Here is a 9,249-nt window from a genome sequence, read left to right as displayed (position 1 = left end):
TCATTTGAAATTGAGGTTTACACCAGAGAAACAAAACTAGTAGGAGATATATACATTATTTAAAAAAAAACGAGGAATCGGCGTACCTGATTATGAGGGCTGGCTAAGCAAGTCCAAAATCCATAGAGCAGCAGTCAGGAAGGGACAGGCACAAGCAGGATGGACTCTGCACATGGGCTCAAGCTGTTGTCCACAGGAGGAATTTCTTCTCTCCTGGTGAGGCCTCAGTCTTGCTTTTAAGGCCTTCTGATTAAGTGAGGTCCGTTGGATTGTCTCTTCCTCTTTAAAGTCAGTTGATTAGGGACTTCGATTGTATCTGCAGATTCCTTCATAGCAACACCTAGGTTAGTGTTTGAATAACAGGGGACCGTAACTTAGCTAAGTTAGTTTATCACTGTAAGAAAATAGTTGCTTTGCTTTTTTTTTTTTTTTTTTTTTTTTTTTGAGACGGAGTCTCGCTCTGTCGCCCAGGCTGGAGTGCAGTGGCCGGATCTCAGCTCAGTGCAAGCTCCGCCTCCCAGGTTTACGCCATTCTCCTGCCTCAGCCTCCCGAGTAGCTGGGACTACAGGCGCCCGCCACCTCGCCCGGCTAGTTTTTTGTATTTTTTAGTAGAGACGGGGTTTCACCGTATTAGCCAGGATGGTCTCGATCTCCTGACCTCGTGATCCGCCCATCTCGGCCTCCCAAAGTGCTGGGATTACAGGCTTGAGCCACCGAGCCCGGCCTGCTTTGCTTTTTTGCATGGTAAATGCAAAACATTTAAATATGCATTAAGTAATTGCTGATGAAATAGCTAATGTTGGTAAAGAGAAAGACCTTTAGTTAAAACACAGAAATGACTGTTGAGGATAATAAACCAATACATTTGAGCTTGCTTTTTTGTGCTGCAAATGCTGGCCTGGGGAGGGATGAGTCCTTATCAATGCCTAAATGTAACAAGTTTCCCCAACTAGAAAGAGTTCAATCTCAATGTCTCTTATATTGTAAGGTTCCATCTCAGTGACCTAATTAATAATAAATAACCTAAACATTAACTCCCAATGCTTGTTTAGAGTGTTTCTAGAAGTCACCTGACAATCAGGTATAAAAGGAGGTAAAGGAATCTGACATTTCCTGCGTTATGTTCAATGTAAAACCCTTGTGAAGATTATGTTCTTGAAGAAACATAATACTGTAAAACTACTACCATCAAGAGTGAAAGTACAAGCCACAAAGTAGATGCAGATGCTTGCAATACATATATCTGACAACCTGTATCTAGAATGCATGAAGAACCCTCACAAATTCTTAAAAACATAAAATTTGGCAAAAAAAAATTTGTACTTAACAAAATAGGACAAGTATAGCTAATGAATGCATGAAAATGTGCTTAATAAGACTGGGGAACTATGAATAAAAACTACAATGAAATGAAACTACACACCTACCTGAATGGCTAAAGTTCAGAAAATGGAAAATCCCACATGTTGATAAGGATACATGGCGACCTGAATTATACCGCTAATAAGGTGCACACTGGCAGGGTCCGCTAAAGTCTAGTTCAACCTTAGCAAACTGCTAAGGTCTAGTGAGGCTTCAGACCCTACTTGGCACGTCTCCTATAACCTTTAAATGCATGTTTCTGTACTTAACAGGAACATTATGATTATATGAGAATATTTAGAGCAACACCATTCATGATAGCCAAAATCTAGAAATAACCCGAATGTCCATCTATAACAGAATGAGTATAACTGGAGCATATTCATACAATGGAATATTCTACATGAATAAAATGAACAGTATAACTGGATGCAGCAACATGGATGGGGTCTCAGCCATAATCTGAAGTGAAAGAATCCTGACACCAAATTATGTGCTATATAAATAACTTGGTGCCATTTCGTATCAGATTCTAGGCCAGGCAAAATTGATTCGTATTGAAGTCAGGAGGTGTTACACATAGCAAGGCAATGGAGGGGACTGGTGGGGGCCATTCTGAGGGAGAGGCAATTGGAGCATGGCAGGAGAGAGTACTAGTGACGCTATCTTTCTTCATCCAGTTGCTTGCTACATGAGCATGTCCACTGAAAATTCATCAGGCCATGCACGTAAAATTTATAAACTTTTTAATATGTGTTATAGTTCAATAAAGTTTACATTAAAAGTATATTAAGTAGTTACGCTGTGAGGATCATAAATATACTACTGCATGAAGAATGTAAAAACCCTGATGTTATTACAAACAATACTTATCTTGGGGAATACAATTTTCAGTGGCTGCATCATTTATCAATTCAAGTAATATTGTATCTCAAACCACTTAGAAGTGAAGGTGATGTGAAAAGTTGCTGCAAAAAGTGGCTGTAGGCTGGGCACGGTGGCTCACATCTGTTATCCCAGCACTTTGGCAGGCCAAGGTGGGTGGATCACTGGAGGTCAGGAGTTTGAGACCTGCGTAGCCAACATGGCAAAACCCTGTCTCTACTAAAAATACAAAAATTAGCCGGGTGTGGTGGCAGGCACCTGTAATCCCAGCTACTCAGGAGACTGAGGCAGGAGAATCGTTTGAACTCGGGAGGCAGAGGTTGCAGTGAGCTGGGATCGCACCACTGCACTCCAGCCTGGGCAACGAAGTGAGACTCTATCCCCCTCCCCCCACCAAAAAAATGGCTGTAGTGATGTTAGTGATATTAATGATGCAAATGAGTTAAGATAAAACCATGTCATAAAATCTTACAACAGAATATTTAGTATTTCCAAGCTGACATCTCTCAAATATTTTTAAAGTATACATATAAAAACTGTGACAAGTAGGCATGAATTATATATTTTAAAATGTATAAATGTATTCGAATTAGTCAAACTTTTGGATGTTATCATTAGAAAAATGCAGATCCAGACCAGGTGCTGTGACTCACACCTGTAATCCCAGCACTTTGGGAGGCCGAGGTAGGCAGATCACAAGGTCAGGAGTTTGAGACCAGCCTGGCCAACATGGTGAAACCCCATCTCTACTAAAATACAAAATTAGCCTGGCATGGTGGCAGGTGCCTGTAATCCCAACTACTCGGGAGGCTGAGGCAGAAGAATCGCTTGAACCCAGGAGGTGGAGGTTGCAGTGAGCTGAGATCGTGCCACTACACTCCAACCTGGGCGACACAGCGAGACTCCATCTCAAAAAAAAAAAAAAAAAGAAAAGAAAAGAAAAAAGAAAAGAAAAGAAAATACAGATCCTCTCATGTTCAAGGTTGTCTTGTATTTAGGTACACTGGGTATATATAGTATATAACAGATTACATTGTTTTATCAAACTTCTGAAATGAAAGCCACTTTAAAACAGCCAGATTTTTTTTTTAAGCTTTCATTTTTGAAGCCTAGTCTCCAATAATCTGAAGAATTGGGGGTTCGGATGAAGAAATGAAATGTCACCGTTGGTGTTCCAGTGATGGAGATAGCAACAGCAGTAGCTAAGAAGACATTGGCAGAGGTTACCAGGGGAAGGGGAGGGGGCAAGTAAAGATGCAGCAATGGCCACAGCAGCACAGGGGACCATGACATAAGAAGCATCCACTACAGTTGAGATGGAGGACGAAGTGTTAGAACCAGTAAGAGTTTCGTAAAGTGGCTAGAAATAATGTAAATATCTCAAAATTAGTAATTTTTCTATAAGTCTATGTTTAACAAAAATTATTTTTAAATGATCCTATTCACAGCAGCAACAAAAAACTACCTAGAAAGAATTCAAACGAGAATTGTGTAAGACCTCTAGTAAATAAAGCAAGTCTTAAACAAATGGAAAGCAGTATCATATTAATGGAAGAAAACTCTCAATATTGTAAGGCTACAAACGTACCCTACATTAATCTACAAATGCGATATAATCTTAATCAAAATCTCAAAGTTGTTCATGGAACTTGACAGGCTAATTATAAAATTTATATGGAAGACTATGCCAAGAGAGCTTGAGAGAGAACAAATTGCTCTGCCAGTTGTCAAGACAGATTATAAGGCTGTGATAATTAAAACTGGTTTGGACTCAGAAGAGTTCAATCCATCAGAAAAGTCCTGCCACAGACCCACACAGAAATTTAGTGTATGTTAATGGCAATGTCTCAAATCAGTGAGGAAAACATGGGTCTTTCTGTAAATGGTGCTTCCAAATTATTTCTCGGCAGCTTTGTGGAGAAAGATATACAAAAGGAGGCCTGTGTAAAGGCGTGCATTGCAGGCTTGTTTGTAATAAATATGAAAACAACCCCAAACATTTAAGAATAAAAGTAAGTTGGTGAAAAAAATCACATAATTTGACACCGTTTACATTTTCACAAGCCATCAAAACAATATGTATTTTTCTATAGGTACAAATATATTTCATGGGAAAAGTTCTGAATGGAAATAATGAGTTACTTCTGGGAAAGAGGAGGAGGGCACCAGAGTTGAGAATAACAGCCAGAAAAGCTTTATTTTGGTGGATGATATCATTTTACAGAAAAGTTATTCATGTATATTTTCAGTTGTAAAATGTTAATTTTAAACACTAATGTTTATTTAGTAAGTGTTGAAAATCGGAAAGAACAGTGCTTACACTCATCTGTGCCAAGGTCCAGAAACACATCTTCATGCTTCTTACTTTGTTTGTATTTCTGAGAACTTAAGTTCTGGTTCAAAAACACATTGGAATTTAAAAAAAAAATAGAATTAACATAGCTTACTGTGTGAATAATGAGACTTTCAGGAGAAGAAACCCTTGTAAGGTCCTGCCTCCCAAAGGTACTTCAGGAAGGTCATTGCATCTTTCAAAGGCCAGTTCCTCATTGGAAAGCAGAGTAAATAAACAAAAACTCCTACGCTAACTCCCAGGGCTGTGTAGCAAGACAAGATACCCATATGAAATCTCTGTCATCTTATCCAGATGTTAGTGACTAGACGCATTCGGGCCACACTGAACTTCAAAGTGACCCATGCCGTCCTTCAGGAGTGTGCAAGACCATCCAATGGACCGGATTAGAGCTTCTGTCTATATTTACTTTTATTTCATCCTCTCATGTTAAAATTTCTATTTTTGTGCATGTCTTATAATATACATAGCATATTGGGATGCTAATGTATACAATTATAAATTAAAAGTCATATATTATGGGCGTGTGTGGCAAATGTGCCTCCCAAATTTCTTTTAAACTTACTTTTAAACCACAACTTTTTTTTTTTTTTTTTTTTTTTTTAAACTTTTTTTTTAAACCACAATTTTTTTTTTTTTTTTTTCTTTTTTTGAAACAGAGTCTCGCTCTGTCGCCCAGGCTGGGGTGCAGTGGCCGGATCGCAGCTCACTGCAATCTCCGCCTCCCGGGTTCACGCCATTCTCCTGCCTCAGCCTCCCGAGTAGCTGAGACTACAGGCGCCTGCCACCTCGCCCGGCTAGTTTTTTTTTTTTTTTGTATTTTTTAGTAGAGACGGGGTTTCACCGTGTTAGCCAGGATGGAACCACAACTTTTTGAGTAAGCAGAGACAACATTGTGAGCACCAACACACAGAATATCTATTGCGCTATTAAGTTTCTACTCTGCCAGTACCAAGAATGGTTGGCTATAGAAATAAATATTTTCCTCAAAGAGAGAACATAGTTTGTAAGTTTCTCATCCTTTCATAGCCCTGCTAGTCCAAGAGAAAATGTCTTTTGGTCATCAGAGATTTTTTTTTTTAATTAAAGGAATCCATACTCTTGTATTTGGCTCAACTCTGGGACTCCAATCCGTGACCAGTGAATTTTCGATTTTATTTGTGTCTCTTTGGCACCAAGTGGCAGCCTCTGTCTCTAACGTCACTTAATGAGCTTCACTTTCTGGTGATAGTACGTAAAGAAAATAGAGTCCTAGCACTTTCTTTTTCGGATGATAATGGTATACTCAATTAGCCAAATAAAGTAACATTTTCATCTTATTGGGCTTATTGGAAAATTCAAACATCCCTAAAATGAGGCATGGGGCTGGGAAGTGGGTGAGGCAAGAGACTTTTTTTTTTTTTTCCAATTTATCCCAGATATTATTTCGGGCATTCTGGTTTTGCAGTGTATGATTGTGTGTGTGTGTGTGCATTTAAACCCTGCATTTAGAGTTGTAATATTGACCCTAGGCTGTTCAGGTGGTTGATTGAAGGCAGATTGCCTTATTGGTCATTACTGGTTCAATGGGATTAATATTCCTGAAAGAGGAAAGCCTTTTCTTTTTGGGTCTCTTCTGAAAACATTTGAGTAAAACACTGCCACCCAGTGTTTCTTTTGGAGAAGCACAATAAATATACCATGCACGCTTAAAAGTTTTCTAAAAGGATGAAGAGTATATCACCCATTTTCTTAGTTATATTCAAATAAGGCCTGACAGACTACAGAACATGCCCTGCTTTAAATGTAAAACAGTCTGGGCTCAGTGGCCTCCAACTGCAATCCCAGCACTTTGGGAGACTGAGGCAGGAGGGTTGCTTAAACAGGAATTTGAGACCAGCCAGGGTAATAGTGAGACACTGTCTCTACAAAAAATAGAAAAAAAAAAAAAAATTAGCTGGGTATGGTGGCATTTGCCTATAGTCCCAGCTACCTAGGAGGTTGAGGTGGGAGGATTGCTTGAGCCCAGGAGGTCAAGGCTGCAGTGAGCCACAATTGCACAACGGCACTCCAGCCTGGGTAACAGAAAAGACCCTGTTTCAAAATAAAAATCAACTATTCCAGCCCATATCATGCTACATAATGCAGAGAGGCTATCCCAGATGTTGGAATGATTGATTTTCAAGCATGAATTCTAAGACAATCCTGCAAATATTCCAGACTTATGTAGTCATTCTGACCTGGATCATGGCAAAAAGACCAGGCTTAGGGCTTTGTCACCATTTGAATCCTTCCTCAACCTTTCTGCCACAGTCACAGTCGTTCTCATCTAGCCCTCAAGAAGTGCTCTCCAGGCCGGGCACCATGGTTCACACCCGTAATCCCAGCACTTTGGGAGGCCAAGGCAGGTGGATCACTTGAGGTCAGGAGTTCGAGACCAGCCTGGCTAAAACTGTGAAATCCCCTCTCCACTAAAAATACAAAAATTAGCTGGGCATGGGGGTGAACGCCTGTAATCTCAGCTACTGGGGAGGCTGAGGCAGGAGAATCACTTGAACCCAGGAGGCAGAAGTGCAGTGAGCTGAGATCGCACCAGCCTGAGCAACAGAGCAAGACTCCAACTCAAAAAAAAAAAAAAAAAAAAAAGTGTTCTCCAGTACAGTTCAAAGCAGCCTTAGGTAGCAGCTCCCTCTTACAGGGTCCACATCTGGAGAAAACTGTCCTCCCGCCTGGTCTCTTTGCCCTGCTACCCCACAGGCGGTGCATTTGTCCACCTCTCCTCTTCTACCCTCCTCATTCCCAGGGGAGGGGAAGGTGGGCAAATGCACAGCATTCCAACATCTTTCTCTGAAAGTTTCTGGCCTCCTCACCTCTTCTTGTATTTTTCATAGCGCCTGTTGGACAGAAGTGGGATTTGCACCCTCTTTGCGATGAACGAGCACCTTGTTTTGGAAGGTGGTGGAACAGAGCGCCCATTATTTTGGGACCTCTGCTATAACCATAACATCGTTTTACACACATAAGTAAAAGAGAGCTAATGACAGTAGGACCTACATCCCAGGGTCATAGAGGATCAAATGAAATAACCCAAATAAAGCCTTGAGCTATTTACTCATCTTTTTTTAGTTATTAGATATTTGGTCAGTGACTTGGTAAACAGAGCAAGAGGTTACAGCATCATCGTTAAAAGTGTGGGCTCCAAGACAAACTCCAGGAGTTGAATCCCAACTATGCCACTTAGTATTCATGACATCTTGAACAACTGACCTCCCTGTGCGATGCGGATAATTGTAGATGCTATCTCACAGGGTTGTTGTAAGAGTTACAGGCATTGCTACCTGTACACCTCCTGAACAGTGCCAATTAGGTAGTAGCCACTCGTATTACTCAGGGTTCTCCAGAGAAACAAGATCAATAGGATATATATATAGAGAGAGAGAGAGATGGATGACAGGGGATTTGTTAGAGAGATTGGCTCGTGTGACTGTGGAGGCTGAGGAGTTCCACAATATGCCATCTGAGAGTTGGAGAACCAGAGGAGCTGGTAGTGTGGCTCAATCCAAGTCTGAAGGTCTGAGAAGCAGGGAAGCCAATGGTGTCGCTCTCAGTCTGACGCCAGAGACTGGGAACCTGGGGGACTGCAGGTGCAAGTCTTGGGGTCCAATTGTAATGTAGGTCCTATTGTCATTTTCTCTCTTTTACTTCTGTGTGTAAAAGGATGTTATGTTGGGTCTCCTTCTATCCTAGTTCTAGCAGGGGGCTGGAGAACTTGGAGTTCTGGAGAACAGGAGAAGCGGGTGCCCCAGCTTCGGAAGAAACAGAGAATCCACCTTTCCTCTGCCTTTCTGTTCTATCTGAGCCCTCAGTCGATTGGGTGGTGCCCGCCCTCATTGGTGAGAGCAGGTTTTATTTACTCAGTTCACTGACCCAAATGCCAGTCTCCTCCTGGAAACACCCTCACAGACACACCCAGAACTTATGCCTTACCAGTTATCTGGGCCTCTCTTAATCGAGTCAAGTTAACACCTAAAATCAACCATCACACCCTTTGATAAGCATTGGGTATTGTATTTAGTTTTCTTCATCACTTATATCCATGACTTCCCTTATTTAGATTCTTATAAGAAAAATGAAGTATTGTGGGGTCTTTTCATGCTCTTTCCCCATTGAAATTAGTATTTGTCTAATATGAGCTCGATAAAAGAGGTTTGTTGAGAAATGAATATTAAAATGCAGACACAGATTATTTTTTCAGGGGTACCAAGGTGGAAGACATAATCTGGAGGGGATGGGAAAAAAACTCACCAAAAAGGAGACATTGTCTTGAAGGCCAGGTAACACTTCATGAAGTCAAGAAGAGGTGAGTGGGTATTCCAAGCAGCAGGCATAGCACAGGGAACAAAGACATGGGAGCACCTGGAAAGAGGAGACTGCAGTGGCTGCAGCAGAGGGTGTTAGCAGTAGAACAGGAACAGTCTGGGAAGGGCAAGCATGGCACCAAAATCACTTGTGTGAGTAATAGTAAAGTGCTGAATATGTTTCCAGTAGGAAAGAGACATGATAAGACTTGCTTTTGCCTCTCTCCTTCCTTCCTTCCTTCCTTCCTTCCTTCTTTCCTTCCCTCCCTCCCTCCCTCCCTCCCTCCCTCCTTCCCTCCTTCCTTTCTTCC

Source organism: Rhinopithecus bieti, unplaced genomic scaffold, assembly GCF_001698545.2.
Source record: "Rhinopithecus bieti isolate Rb0 unplaced genomic scaffold, ASM169854v2 scaffold_61533, whole genome shotgun sequence".
Taxonomy (NCBI): domain Eukaryota; kingdom Metazoa; phylum Chordata; class Mammalia; order Primates; family Cercopithecidae; genus Rhinopithecus; species Rhinopithecus bieti.
The sequence above is the reverse complement of the archived record's forward strand: the minus strand, read 5'-3'. Positions refer to the sequence as shown.